General features: G+C 38.6%; 1 long non-coding RNA gene across 3 annotated transcripts in view; it reads right to left on the bottom strand.

Annotated features, from left to right (window-relative positions):
- Nucleotides 1-4,469: 4,469 nt before the first annotated feature.
- Nucleotides 4,470-14,926, bottom strand: part of LOC138924121 (uncharacterized) — a 29,991-nt gene continuing 19,534 nt past the window's right edge. For 2 of the 3 annotated variants that reach the window (XR_011438811.1, XR_011438810.1), the window contains exons 2-3: nt 10,176-10,258; nt 4,470-8,083 (exon numbers count right to left, since the gene is read on the bottom strand). This is a non-coding gene — a long non-coding RNA (uncharacterized lncRNA). Of the gene's footprint in view, nt 8,088-10,175; nt 10,259-14,926 lie in introns of all 3 variants that reach the window. The other variant, XR_011438812.1, reaches the window with a different exon arrangement.

Raw genomic sequence — 14,926 nt, 5'->3', positions numbered from 1 at the left:
TGAGGGCTTAGAAAAGTGCACGTTTATAGGACTGTTCCATCCACTAGGTAGGAAAGAGGCAGACACCATTAATCCCAGTTTAGACAAATAAGCAGGAAACACTCCTTTATAGATTTGAACAGATATATTTAGATATAATATCACAGTGTCATGGTTAGCATTGATCCTTCCTCTGGAACTTGTAAAATGTGATACAGGTCTCAGGACTATACAATCAGGCAGGAAAAAAAGAAAAATAATTAAAAGCAAAAAGGAGATATATGTAAGCTCTTGCATCACACCCTGCTTCCTCTTCCTTATCTTCTCCAAAATATCTCAGCAGTCTATCCAATGATGATCCCCTTTACTTCCACATGTTTTTTTTTAACACCCGTTCACTTAATCTTGCAAGCCAGCCACTCGTTCTCTTATCATGCCCCAATTTAGTAAGCAGATGTTTTGATTGTCCATTTCCATTTTTTCTTAGTCCACTACTTTGTAGATGGTATGGCAGATAATAAGTCTATTGTATATGATACTTCTGAGTCTACTGTTGTGTTGCACCTGGAGTAAAATGGCAGCTGTGACTCAAAAAGCAAGATTTCAATAAGACACGCAAGCAACTTCATGAATAGCTGGCAAGCTCTAACATTTTGGTATAAACTGCAAGATAAACTGGTTGCAAAACACAGACCTAAGTACTGAATATTCTAGAATAAAATTACTACATATACACCAGTTAAACTTTATAAACATGACAGCTTTTGTTTAGAAGCATCAATCTACCTCGTTTGTCAGAAAAATATTTATGGCTTTCAGAAACCTTGGTAATCAAAATAATTCAAAGTCAGAGACCCATTGATATCACACACATCTGCCTATTTCAAATTTAAGCAATTTAATAAATAATGCTACACTGTTAATAAGCTAAATATTATTTATTTCAATATATTGTATAATTTTGACATACGAGTATTTTAATGTAGCGAATTAAAAGCTAATAACCTTGCTTTTAACTACTTTTTCTCTGTCTCAACACATCATTAATTGATTGAATACCACTTCCTGAAAAGGGAGCTGAATTGCAAAACACATAAAAAAATCACAAATTCTAAAATGTTAAAATTACTCCAGATTCCAAAGTAATACTTTTACTTAAAGGTAGTTTAAAATATCAATGAACATCACTTTACTACCAAAGGAAATTGTTAGCTTATGTTCATTTATGCAACATATTTTTCTGTGATCAAATTTTGGGCAAGGTATTGAGATACCAGAATTAATAAGTCAGAGGCCCTGATCCCTAGATTACAGGTTCTGGGTAAGTCAAATAAGTAAAATAAACAAGCAGTTACAACTCACAAGTCTCCTCATCACCTCAAGAACAAAATAGGAAAAAGAAAAACAATTGATTTTTGCCCTCAGAAATCAAGACAATCCATTAAAGCAGAGATTTGCAAATTCTGCTTAAAAAAATAGACTTGGTCTTTAGACCAGTAAAATTTAGACTATAATCTTATCTAAGTACAAAAACTCAGAAAGAATGCGCCAAATAGACAAGGATTCGGTCATCCATTTATATAGAAAGAGAAAACAAGTCCAAAGTTGGTAACTTCTGTGCAAATACTATGCAGGATAAGAGTTTCATCAGGGTTACAGGCTTATCTACTCTGCCTGAGGGTCCATCTCTGTTGCTGAAATTGTTATGTCCAGTTAAGGGAGCCTAATGCCAGAAAATACTGAAATTATACAACGCACATAAATCCCTTGTTCTGATTCCATGCTCATCAAGCATCTCCCTGATAATCCAGTTTTCAGTGTAGCTTATCTACAGGGAGTCTAGGTACTTATCAGACGAATGTAAATGTCAAGTCAGCCTCACAGATGCTTCTCATTTGAAACTGACAAAATGGCCTCTGTGAGGTCTCTTAGTATGAGTTGGCATCTTTATGTCCAATCATTCTGATTAACTGAGATAGGGCTGAAGGTAGTTTCTGAGTGCACAAGGCTAAGAGTCTGATCCTGGACTGTGGTGTGGTCACCAGGCAAATGAATAAATATTGCCTTGTGGCAACCTGTCTAGGTGACCAATTGGCTTTCCATATAAAAACACTTCTCATTCTTGTTGCCTGCATTCCTAAATCTTCTAGAGTAACAAGGGCCATATCAGAGATGTGCAGGTAGCATACCTAACTGCCTGGAGTACATGACAGCAGGTAAGGGAGCAGGAGCTAACCCTTCAGCTGAGGCTTGACTTTACCAGGTGGCTAAGGAAGGAAAGAGTTCTCCTGGAAAAAGACATTTCCATTGCAAAGAGCTGAACATGTGGGAAAACATGGGAAGAGCAGAGTTTGGAATGTCTAAAATATAGAGTATGCGTTGGAAAGGGATGGGAGATCACATGGGAAAATGTGGAACATGACAAAATTATGAGGAAGCTTGTAATTATTCCAATCAATTATACAATGTAGTCAGTGCCTACTATGCACTGGCCCTCTTATAGACCTTGGGATACATCATTGAATGCGTAATTGGGCCTTAGAGTGAAGTTAATGGAGACAAAAAAAGGTTTAATCAGAGAACTGATATGTTTTTTAGAAAGCTTTTCAATGTAAATAGTAACATGCAGAAGAGAGTTTACATAGCAGGCCTGAGGCTGTTGTTCTTAGGAAGGCTTGCTTACAACGTTGGCCTTCGGCTGGTGTCTGGGAACATGGATTTCAGGAAGGTTCCCAACAATCCCGAACTGATTATAATGGTTCACTGTGCCTAAACTGTTTATACAAACAGTGTGGTTTATGCTCAACATAAACACTTCTTGCCTTCTAGAAATCTGGAATTTTGGCATGTACTAGGCGGATGGCACCTACGTGACCAGTCACCAATGCAAACCTTGGGCACTGAGTTTCTAATGAGCTTACCTGGTAGACATTTCATATATTCTGTCACAATTCAATGCTGACGAACTTAAACTTGTGCCGTCAGTCCCCACAGGGAACGCACTCTTGGGAGCTTGTACCTGGTTTCTTCTGGACTTCGCTTCATCTGGCTTTTCCCTTTGCCGATTTTTCTTAGTATCAGTTAGCTGTAATAAACCTTAGCTGTGAGTATGACTATATGCTGAGTCCCACAAATCCTCCTGGTAAATCATCCAAGCTGGATGTGGTTTTGGGGACCTCCAACCCAGATAGATAGGAGGAGATCAAGACTGAATACGGGTGGAAAGGAAAGGAGTAGTTGACAACCAGAAGGAAACTCAAAAGTAATATTAAGAATTTTTAACAGGCTACTGGATGAATAGTATTACTATTAAGCAATATATTTTAAAATTCTAAGAAGCAGCAAACTTGGAGAGAAACGATTTACATTTTAAACCTAGTATATTTAGGTTAACTGTTGGATATCCAAATAGAGCAATTTAATAGGTAAGAAACATAGGCACAGAAACTGGGACAGAGACATTGACTGAAGATATACATGTAGGAGTCATAGGCACATAGGAGGGTATCTACTACATACCCAAAGAATATTTATAAAGTGAGGAGAAAGAACCAAAGATTTAACCATAGAGAATATCAACATTTAAGAGGTAGATGGAAGAAGAAGATCCTACAAAAAAATACAGTTGTAACAAACTTCAAGTAGCAGTATCTAATGCCACAGAAAAGTCAAGTATGGAGAGTTATCCAAACATTGCTCATGGGATTTGCCATATTAAAGGTCTCTAGAGACCTTGGAGGGAGCATCCTTACTGGAATGTATGCGGAGGAGCATAACAGAGGGAGAAACCAGCTAGTAAGTGAGCAGGAAATAAGAAAATGAGGACCCCCAAAATAATCAAGATAATGCCCTGAAGCACGGGGAGAGAGGGCTTTTTTTTTTTTTGTCATTGCTTACATACATATCTATATGAGTCTTGGACATATTTTAATTTTAAGGAAATAAAGCTAATAATAAGAGAAGTCTGAAGATAAAGGAGACCCAGTTAGGCTGCCGACACATGGCTGTATTCATATAGATTATCCTAGTTCTTAACTGATTAACAGAGGACAGTTGAATGGAATACCTTGGAGGTCCTGTGTGTGGCACACGTTGATGGACTAGACATCCCAGCAAGGCATGTGCTTACAAGCAGAGTAAAAATGAAGGTACGTGCACGTGAGATTCATCCTATTAGCGCACTCCAGGCTCAGGCATGAGCAAGTCTATCAATGAAACACACTTATTTCCCCATTAGCTTTTGCCCTCCTCAAATCTCTTGGGTCCTAAAATCCCCATTATGCCCATCCATATCAGGTCCTCAATAGCTTTCTTACTAATAGATTATGAGAAAATAAACACAGGCTTTCAACAAGTGCATTCAGAAATTCCCACAAAAATAGAATCCCTAAAGTGAGTCTTTCTCTTTCGGTCCTCTTACCTGATTTTCCACCCTCAGTTTTTTAGGTGATGAGCTTTGTGATCCAATAACTATTTTCTTAGTTGCATTGTAGTAAATCAAGTGTTTTTAATTGTAGTTTCTGAAAGCTTAATGAGGTTAATTTCATTAATCTAAATCATAAATCCATGAGTACTATGACCACATATGCAAGATTTTCCAGAACAGAACATATTTCCACATCTTTTTATCCTTTTCCCCAAAATTAAAGCTAAGTAAATGCATAATTAAATGTGATTTTATTATTTCTCCTTTATAAGATTATTCATATAAATAAATGCACAAACAAAAAAGCAAACTCTCAGACATTGGCCAGAAAATCAAGTCACAGTATCTGTAAAATACCGATCACTCTTTATTTCTGCCAGAATGTGGAATGAGGAAAAAGTAGAAGCCAAGAGGTCAAATTCAAATTCAAATGACCTCAAGCTAAATGACAAAACGTTTTAAAAACTTTTAAAAATCACCTACCCAGCTGCCATTGCTAGCATGAGATCTTAGAGAACATACCCCAGGCCGTGTGCCAAACTATTAGCCATTTATATGGAAAAAAATAAAACGTTAGCCATCTTCTCAGTATCACATGATCTACTTTTGTCTATGGTAATAACAAATTAACAAGAGCTAATATTCACAGTTTGCTGTATACCGGACACCATACTAACCACTTTACAGGGCTTGTCTCACATAATCCATAAGTCAACCTTATGGATGGATAGAATCAATATCCCAGGTCGACAGATAAGATAACTGAGGCTGGAAAGCTTGAGTAACTAATCCAAGATCCCACAATTAGTGGGTAAAGGAGGCGGGGTTTGAGCTCTGTAGTCTGAGACTTTATCACTCTGCCAAACCTCATGACTGCAAGGTGGGAAGGGTTGAGGTTTGCCCCGGCCTGGCAGGGATGGCTGGTATTTATAGGAACCCGGCATGGGAGTAAAATTACTTCCTTTCTATGAGGAGTGCCTATAGAGAGAGGTGGTGTGTTCCGGTTCAGTGGAGAGATTTTCTAATCACACGTCTATTGTGCTTTATGGTATACAAAACACTTCTGCGTACCATCTCATTGTCAAACCTCACAGCAATCCTATAAGATAGACAGGGCAAGCCTTGTCAACTCCATCCACAGATGAGGAACAGACTCCTGGGACATGGGCTATTGTTTGAAGTCATGTTGATGTGAACTGGCAGGACTCAGAGTCTTTAGTCTCCAAGGCTATGCCACTTCCGCTATAACACTCTACTTAAGTAGACACCTAGGGATCATCAGGATAGGATAAGTCAGACATCCACAGTGTACATATGCATTCAGCTCCGAAAGAAAACACTGATTAGCCTAAAAGGAAATGTGAGGGCTCAATGGCAAGTTTTCAGCTGACCTGGAGAAATGTAATATGTTCTGATTCTCTGCCCATAACTATTTCAGTTTTTCCTGCAACTCCTTGGAAGGACTCCCGAGCTTCCCACTCTAGGAAAGTGCTGACTTCAGCCCTGCAAGTGATAAGAAATGCCTAAGGGGTGCTGCTCTAGTGAAGAAGTCAGAGGAGAAAGAGCTGGCTGGCACACTGAGGCCCAGGGGCTGGGAGGAGCTGGGAGAAATGATGATGCAGCCTCTGACAAATGCTTTCCAGGAGTGATGGATGATTAAGAAAGGTTCCTACAGACAAAAAACCCGTTCTAAATGAAGTGGCACATTCCTGATCTATTATGCTGTAGTTGAGTCCAAATTTAAAATATGCTGTGCAATTGATATCTAGCTTTTCCCCTCAGCATTTGATTTCCAACTAAATGTATGTAAAAACAGATTTTGCCCTTTGCACTTCCCAAGTTACACTTTAGGAATGAAAGAAACAGAAAGGGGCAAAGAAAAGAAATTTTGAAGAAAATAAACGAAAAGAATCTTTCATGTAGCTGTAAATAAAAAGATCTTTTAAAAAAAAAATACCTAAAACAAAAATATGGATAAAAAGATTCACCTGGATTGTTTCTCTTTTAACTAGTGGAAAATAAAAATTCTTTTACTCATTTAGGCAAAAACCAGTGGATTTTCTGGCTTGATAATCAAGACTTCTTGAAAATGGGAAAGGCAAAGGTGTGAGAAAGCCACAATTCTACATTTAAATGACACATAAAATTTAAATGACATAGTCCACTAAAGGAGTGACAGAAAGCTGTTTCTGGTGTGAATGATAGCAGCAGCCTCAACCCTATGTATTCCTGGAGCATCGTCTGTATCCATCGCTATGCTGGGCATTCCTTAGGAGGAAAGGCTTTTCTACCCTTTACAAGAAGAGGTTTGGCTACCCCTCTCCCATTGAGCTGACACCTGTGGATGCAAGTTAATGAAGAATAGGGAACGTGAAATTGATGGGGGAAAAGGTCTATAAGGGGTGACAAGACTGAATTTGGGGGCAGAAACAGAGCCACAGATTTTATTTGTCAGTAAAGCAGGGTTTGTAATGTGGGGAACTCCTAAACACCTGAAAATACAAAAGTCACCACCAAGGGTCCCCCAGGCATTCTAGAAACTACTTTGATAGGGGATGTTTTCAGCTATGAATAAAAGAAACTACCCCTCAACCCCCAAAAATGTAACAGTGGCTTAAACAAATTTGTGTATATTTTGCATATATAACAAGAGGTTCCCAGTAGGAAATCTGGGGCTGATCTGGCAACTCTACGATGCCACTGGGGAGCCAGGCTCATTCTAGCCCTCCACTTCAGCATCACCATGTTTGCTTTTGTTTGCATGATCCCTCATTGCCATAAAATGACTGCTTCACAGCCACCATTGAGTTTGTTTTCTGGAGAAAGGAAAGATTGAACACTGAAGGATAAAAGGCATGTGCAAGCTGAGTCTGTCCCTCCTTAAAAGACCCTTCTGGGCCAGCCCCATGGTGTGGTGGTTAAGTTTGGCATGCTCCACATCAGCGTCCCAGGTTTGTGGGTTTGGATCCCTGGCGCAGACCTACAGCACTCATCAGTCATGCTGTGGCGACCCACATATAAAGTGGAGAAGGATTGGCACAGATGTCAGCTCACGGATAATCTTCCTCAATCAAAAAAAAGAAAAAAGACCCTTCTTAGAAGCTTTACCTAGTAAATTCTAATTTCATCTCATTGGCCACCCCTGGCTGCCAGGGATGCTAGGAAGTGTAGTACTTTTGTTTAGATGAAGCATGACAACCTAAACAAAATGGGAAACAAAAAGGGAAAGCAGGAGGGTGGATGCTGGGAAGGCAACTTGCAGCTTTGCTCCAGAGGGGAAGTGGCTGCTGTTCAATGTCATCCTCAAAGGTTAAGAATAGACCTCAGACATCTAAACATTTTCGTTAATCTTCATTAACCTATTGTGATTTAATTATCCATAACTTTATCAGCATCCTTTGAATCTTCGGACTTTAAAACAGGTTGCTTCCTGCTCCATAAAAATAACTCAAGGGGCCGGCCCAGTGGCGTAGCAGTTGGGTTCACGCAGTCTGATTCGTTACCCTGTGGTTCACCGGTTCAGATCTCGGGTGCAGACCTACGCACTCCTTGTCAAGCCAGGCTGTGACAGGCATCCCACATATAAAGTAGAGGAGGATGGGCACGGATGTTAGCTCAGGGCCAGTCTTCTTCAGCAAAAAGAGGAGGATTGGCGGCATATGTTAGCTCAGGGCTAATCTTCCTCAAAAAAAAGAAAAAAAGCTCAGGTCAACTACCCTTTATAAAGGTTGTAGATTTACCAAGCACTAGTTTTACAATATAAGAAATCTATTGCTAACATTTATTTAGTAGTTACTGTGCTTCAAGCATTGTATATATATATCTTATATAATCCTTAAAATATTCCCATTAATTAAATATTATTTTATTTTTGTCTGTTTTGTTGACTGTTGTATCCCAAAGCACCTATAACAGTGCTAATAACATCCCAATAAATATTTGTGGAATGAATGAATATCCATTTTGCAGACTGGAAATATGAAGCATAAATTAGCATAAATTTCGTAACATCTAAATTTAGTAAATGGCAGAGCCAGAGTAGAAACTTTTGTAGTCTGACTCTATAAGTTATGTCTTTACCCTATGACAGCTGATTTCGAGTAGAAATAAACAATTTTCTGATGGCAGGGCCCACAGTTTACTGTCAATTAGTATCCTCAGCTTCTAACACAGCGCTTGAAACATCTTAAGTGTCAATAAATACTTCTAATGAATTAACGATAGGCAGAGGAGCAGACAGTGACCAGTAGACCTACAAATCCCAAACTGATATCAGCACTGGGACAATGTGAGGAGCCTGACAAAGCCAGACAAATTCTTTCGAATACTCAAGCAACCTAAGCCTAGAAATCTCCAAGGAGATCATTCCTCAGTCTCTTTATGTAAAGATTTCCTTTGCTACATTTGAAACTTCACTTCCAAAAAGAAAAACTAAAAGAATAGGAAATATTACTTGAGCTAAAAATTTTAAAACAAGGTTGTTACCGTTTCAGCAACCTTGACATTTGCTGTTTCTTCTGCCTGCAACTTTCTTCCAGCAGATATGTGTATAACTTGTTCTCTTACTTTAGTTGGATCTCTGCTCAAATTTCATATCCTCAGAGGTACTATCCCTTACCCTTCTATCTAAAATAGTCCCCCTCCACTCTCTATCCATTTATCTTCATTTATTTTTCTTCATAACACGCAATAGTACTGGACAGTGTATTTTATATTCATTTCTGTATTGTCATCTTCCGAATAGATAGTAAGAGTCCTCAGAGCAGGATCTTTGCCTCGTTTGGTTACCACCACATCCACAGAACTTACCGTAGATAGCACTGAACACATTGTAGGATCTCACTAATTATTAATTCGGAGAATCAATGAATCGATGAAACTAATTCAAGAATGGCAGAAAAGAAAACTAGTAGAGATCAGTACACTCTGGAAAGTGATTAATGCTACATACAAAGATGACTAAGACAGATCAACTTCTATACTGTCAGTTATCAATTAAAATTAATATACTTTTGGTTCTAATCCTAAAAGAAATTCCTTTTATGAGCATTTTCCTCTCCTGGAGGAGGCGGTTTGTGTAGTTGTGAACTTTATCTTGTGGGTGCCATGGGAACAGCGTGCTTTATGCAATCAGTTATCCATTTTAAGAAAATCTCAAAAGTTGCCTAAAAGAAACAACCTCCAGAGACCCTAATTGATATCACTGGTGGTTTTCGATATAGTTCTGGAAATCATAAAGTTGAATATCAATAAACACAATGAGGAGAGGAAGCAATGCTATGACCATTCTGTCTTCAAGAAACAAAATCTTGATAATGCATCAACCATTTATCCCCTAACTAGACAGAGGAGAGTATGTGTTGTATTGAAAGAGTTTCATTTCAACAGATTGAAAATTTATAAACATAAGCAAGAACCTACCAGCTATAATTAAGAAATGAGTTACTACCACAATGGTTGTTGAACCATTGATCCCAGGAGTATTTTAAATAGGGTTTTTGATCCCTTTTGTTATGAAAATCTAGATGTAGATACATCTTACTCAGGGGTTGAACCATACGACCTTTTTAACACTGATATGGACCGAATTGTGTTCCCCCAAAATTCATATGTTGAAGCGCTAATCACAAAGTGATCCAGGTTTACTAACGTGGTAGTGACATGGTGGGTGGTTTCCAGAGAAAAAGCGGAAGCACGTATGTCACTTCTGCCACATTCTGAAGGCCAATGAAAGTCATTCCAGAGTCATGGAGTAAGGAAATAGACTTACTTCTTGATGGAAGAATCTGCAAGGTCACATTGCAAAGGGCTGTTAATTGTGGCCTTCAATGCAACCAGTTCACATTGGAGAATCTGAAAAAGCAATTTACAAAGTGAATGCGTGAGTGGAAATGAAAGTAGGAAGGGGGCACCTGTAGGGATAAATCAGGGCTGACGTCACTCAAGCATAATTATCATAATTTAAGTAATAGTTATACATATAGAGGAGAGTGGAGAGATTATTCTAATTCTCTTAATGAAAGAAAATTCACTTCTTTAAAGAAAATTTAAAGAAATTTAAATGAGAAGGATCTTAATTACATAACCTGAACATGGAGATTTTCACTCTCTGAAGTAAATCAATTCGTGTTGTGCTAAAATCTGTGAGTTTTCTTTTTCCCTTCCTGTTGTACGAATATTTCTTTATAATAATTCTCTTTGTGAAGCACAATAACTACCCAGCCGGCCTGCCAGTTCTCTCGGAGTGGGAGGCTGTCAAATGGTACATGAGAGTCAGGCAAAAATGCAACCATCTTTCCGCATCGTGACACTCATGAATCAGACCAAAAGCTTTTAGAAATGTGGAGACAATACCCGAGTTCTAGGCCTGAGTGTACAGAAACAGAACTGTCATGAGTACAGCATGTTCCCAGACACAGGAGATAAAAGTCAACAAAAAGTAAGCAGCCTTCAGTTCCTTTTAAACCTTCAACATGGTTGGGTTTTAGGGGTTTTTTTCTGGTTTGACAGTAGTTAAATGAAAAGTCACACTTATGCTCTTTGTAAGGAGCTTTTTCTTTTTAATCTAGAAGAAAGAAGAAATACGTCATTTAACAAAGCAAAATTTCTATGAGAAACACAATTATGATTAGTATGTATATTATATATTCATGCACATTCAAAAAAAATCCTTTATTTTCTATAATTTAATGTAAATTTTACTTTGTGTCCTAACTTTTCCAGAGAGGTGAAAATTTAATCTCAGCCAATGCAGTGGCCCCTCCAGGGAGCTTATGTGGTGCCAAGGTATTAGGGACCGAGAGGGGGCATCTGGCCCTGTTGGTGGCTGTTGACACTGGAATCCACAGAAATGCCCATCATCCCACCTGGGCCTCAGTTGTTGGCCCCTGAATATCACACTGCACTTTTCCTGGTTCTTGTCAGCAAGATCCCATCAGGTCCAGCAACTGTCTCCATTACTTCTGTGTTCCCATTAGGTACACAGAAATTATTATTTTTTCTTTCCACAGAGTGTGGAAATCCAAGCTAGTCTGTTTTAAGGTCCTGTATGCCGAAATACACTGTTCAGTCAATTCAGCTTTCTGAGGTCGTGCCCTTTCTCAAGGGCTTAACTAGGAAAGTAGACACGACACGTGTCTTTTCCCCTTTGGGGCCCCCACGAGTCCCTCTCTGGGGCTCAGTTGCAGAAGCAAGAGGGAGGACCTTTGACCCCAGACTAGTCATGTTCACCCTCATCACTTCCCGTCTGACTCTTTTCTCTCTTATATGTGAGGGAATCTTCCCTAGGTGGTGAGCTGGGGGGAGGGGAGGGGGCGGGACCAGGGGGGCGGGTTGTTCTTTCTCATATTTTCTCCTACATCATTCGTCAATATTATGAGTAACTTTGTTCCTCTGAGGAGAGAAAGTGAGTGTGATAGATTTAATTTAGGGCTTATTGGAAAAAAACAGCTTACTTCTTTAAAATGAGATCTGGACCTTTTTCTGTGTTGAACTCTAGTATAGATATGTTTAATACAATTTCACTGTCTTCTATTATTTAATAAAAATTAGAAACATCACTTTATTTATAAACATACTTATTAGCATAGTCCTCTAAGGAGCAGAAGTCAGAAAGAGACTTCTTTTTTTCTATTTGTCACTCTGCATTTTCCCCATAAAACTGCCTAGTTGTTTGAAAGGAGGAAAAGCCAAAGAGCAAAAGGAAATGTAAGGGCAAAAATATTCATTAGCGATTCAAAAATAGTATGCTTTCACACAAACCACGGTAATCATGTTTGCTTCACACAGAATTATTTTTCTCTTGGAAAATGTATTATTTTCTTTGACAGCGCAATCAGAGTTACATTATGGCAGTCTCATCCCAAACGTAGGTCAAAATCGATTCCATTTCATTAAATACTTTATAATTGATTCGAAAGCATGAGAGTAAGCGGTGGCAGTGGATGGTTTTGGGCTTAGTGAAAAAAGGAGATGACTTCTTGAAAGAGAGAGACCACCTTCTTTGTTCAATTCTAGTGTACATATGTTTAATGGTATTTTAATAAAAATTAGAATTATTTTATTTATAAAAAGACATAAACATAGTCCATCTTTTGACTATCCATCTATTCAGCTAATATATAGATTTATTTGGGGTGAACAGACTTCTCCATTATCACTACCCACTAGGATGAGACAACTAATACCACAAACAAGAATGATCTGGAAATACTTCCCACAGACTGTGAGAATTACATGTGCATTTATATATGTCAATCTTCATTCCAAGACTAAATAGCAATTTTTGATCATTCTAGTTTAATGTAATTCAGAGTTTATCAAACTAAAATTCTTAGTTTCTTGGGGGTTTTTAGTCATATTTGGGGAGTCAGCGAGTCTTCCTGATGGGCAAATATTAGTACTTTCTATGCCTTTTCTCCCTTTTGTTGATTTGGGTAATTAAACATTTACTGTGCTATCTTATCCCAGGGTCCCCTGAAAGCAGAACAGAGTTGGCTGCAGGTAGTTTATTTGGGACAAGATCAGAGGAAGCAGAAGCAAGAGAGCAGGGAGAGTGACATAAGGAAGGGGGAAAAGGCAGTAAGTGGTAACTTTTAGCTAACTACCACTTAGGACAATTCAAGTTGAAATCTCACTGAGGACCCTGTGAGGAACCGTGTGGAACACACCTCAGATTTACCTCACTGAAGGGCAAGCGAACAGGGCATTTATATGCCTATTCACATCCTCACAACTCCGCTCTCATTTCCAGCCTGCTGCTCTTCACAGGAGCTGAGAGCCTACTGTGGATTTGGAGACTCACAGAGAAGCCCATAGCAAGCAATGGAGGGAGGCGCTGGCAATGTGCAGAGCACCAGCTATATTTGACTTAGCGAATTCTCTAAAGCTGAGTTTTCTCTTTGAACAAATTGCGAGAAGTTTTGCTTTGTCTTCCTTTCAGGATCTAGTACTTTCTAGGATTTTTTCAGTAGTGTCAATTCAATTAGTCTTCGCCACACATTGTGTGATAGGCAAATGTACATCTCATTTATGGGTGAGAAATCAGAGGCTCAGTGAGGAAAATTAACTTTCTGGACCTTCAAAGCTCTTCACTGGTATTCTTTCCAATATACTCAGTTGCTTCTAGTGAAGTAAGAGATGTGAAATTTAGAAAGAACTTTGAAATTTGTGAAGACCTTTGGATTAAGCCATAGTGATTCAAACTATAAATTCCACCCTGTAACTTTCAGCCCTTAGGAAAATAAAAAGAGAATGTCTTAGTCATAACTTTTGGCTGTGACTGGCAGAAACCCAACTTAGGTAAAGAAGGAATTTATTGACTCAGGTAACCAAACGATGGACAGAGTCTTCTAGGTGACTTTGTTTCATTCTTTATTTTTTCTTGAGGAAGATTAGCCCTGAGCTAACATCTGCTGCCAATCTTCCTATTTTTGCTGAGGAAGACTGGTCCTGAGCTTACATCTGTGCCCAGCTTCCTCTACTTTATATGTGGGACACCTGCCACAGCATGGTTTGATAAATGGTGGGGAGGTCCATGCCCGGGGCCACCAAAGCAGAGTATGCGAACTTAACTGCTGCACCACCTGGCCAGCCCCACTTTGTTTCTGTTTATTGGTTCCCTTTGTGTCTACTATAAACCAACTTCTTCCCCAGGCTAGAGTGCATTTCCATCCTATTCAGAACCGGAGGTTCTGGAGTGTCAGAGCCCCCAGTCTAGATTAAAGAGAAGCTGGAATCTAGTCTCTCTAATCCAAAATTTGAAAATCCCAGAGAAGATCTCTGATTGGCCCAGCTTCAATCGGGCATGCATCTCTAAATAGATTACTGATACCAGAGAATCAGGACCTGCTTAAACTGTCAGGTCTACAGACTGCGGAGGGATTCAGAATGGAAGAATTTCTTGAAAAAAATAGAAGCTACAATTTGGGGCAGACAAGCAATTATTATCTGTCAACCCCCAAGGGGAAAAGAATGTGACATCTACTTTCTTAGTATTGATATTCATTAAACATAAAAACTTAAATCCTTTTTCTTTTTTTTTATTTCTGTCTTTTCATGTTTTTGTTAAGCATATTTGACCAAGTTGGCCAAAGTTCTCTGATTTTTTGACACGATTTAGGCACAACCACGATCTTAATTGAGGTAAGAAATCCTTACAGAATTGAGGTGCAAAATTATTTTTGTATTAAGTATTAGTTATTATCTATTAAGGTCTGGGCTCTTGCCGTGAGTGTTCCTCCAGTGAAATAAATGGAAACTAATACCACAAGAAGATTAAAATGCAAAAAAAATATACAATATTTAACGCCAGTCCTGTAGTTTGTATATTGTTTCTTTACTTTATTATCACCATTATACAATCTATAAAACACAAAATGAATTTTTTTCACCAAGCTCAAATTTCAACATTTTAACCAAAGGATATTTAAATTTTATCTCTAGTTTTCAGTTTGCACACATATTCGGGACTTTGAGTTAGCTGGAGTGGGACAAACCTTACTATGCCATAGCTCTTGGCCC

Source organism: Equus caballus, chromosome 5 (genome assembly GCF_041296265.1).
Source record: "Equus caballus isolate H_3958 breed thoroughbred chromosome 5, TB-T2T, whole genome shotgun sequence".
Classification (NCBI taxonomy): Eukaryota; Metazoa; Chordata; class Mammalia; order Perissodactyla; family Equidae; genus Equus; species Equus caballus.
Note: the sequence above shows the minus strand (reverse complement) of the source record. Positions and strands in the feature narration are given on the sequence as shown.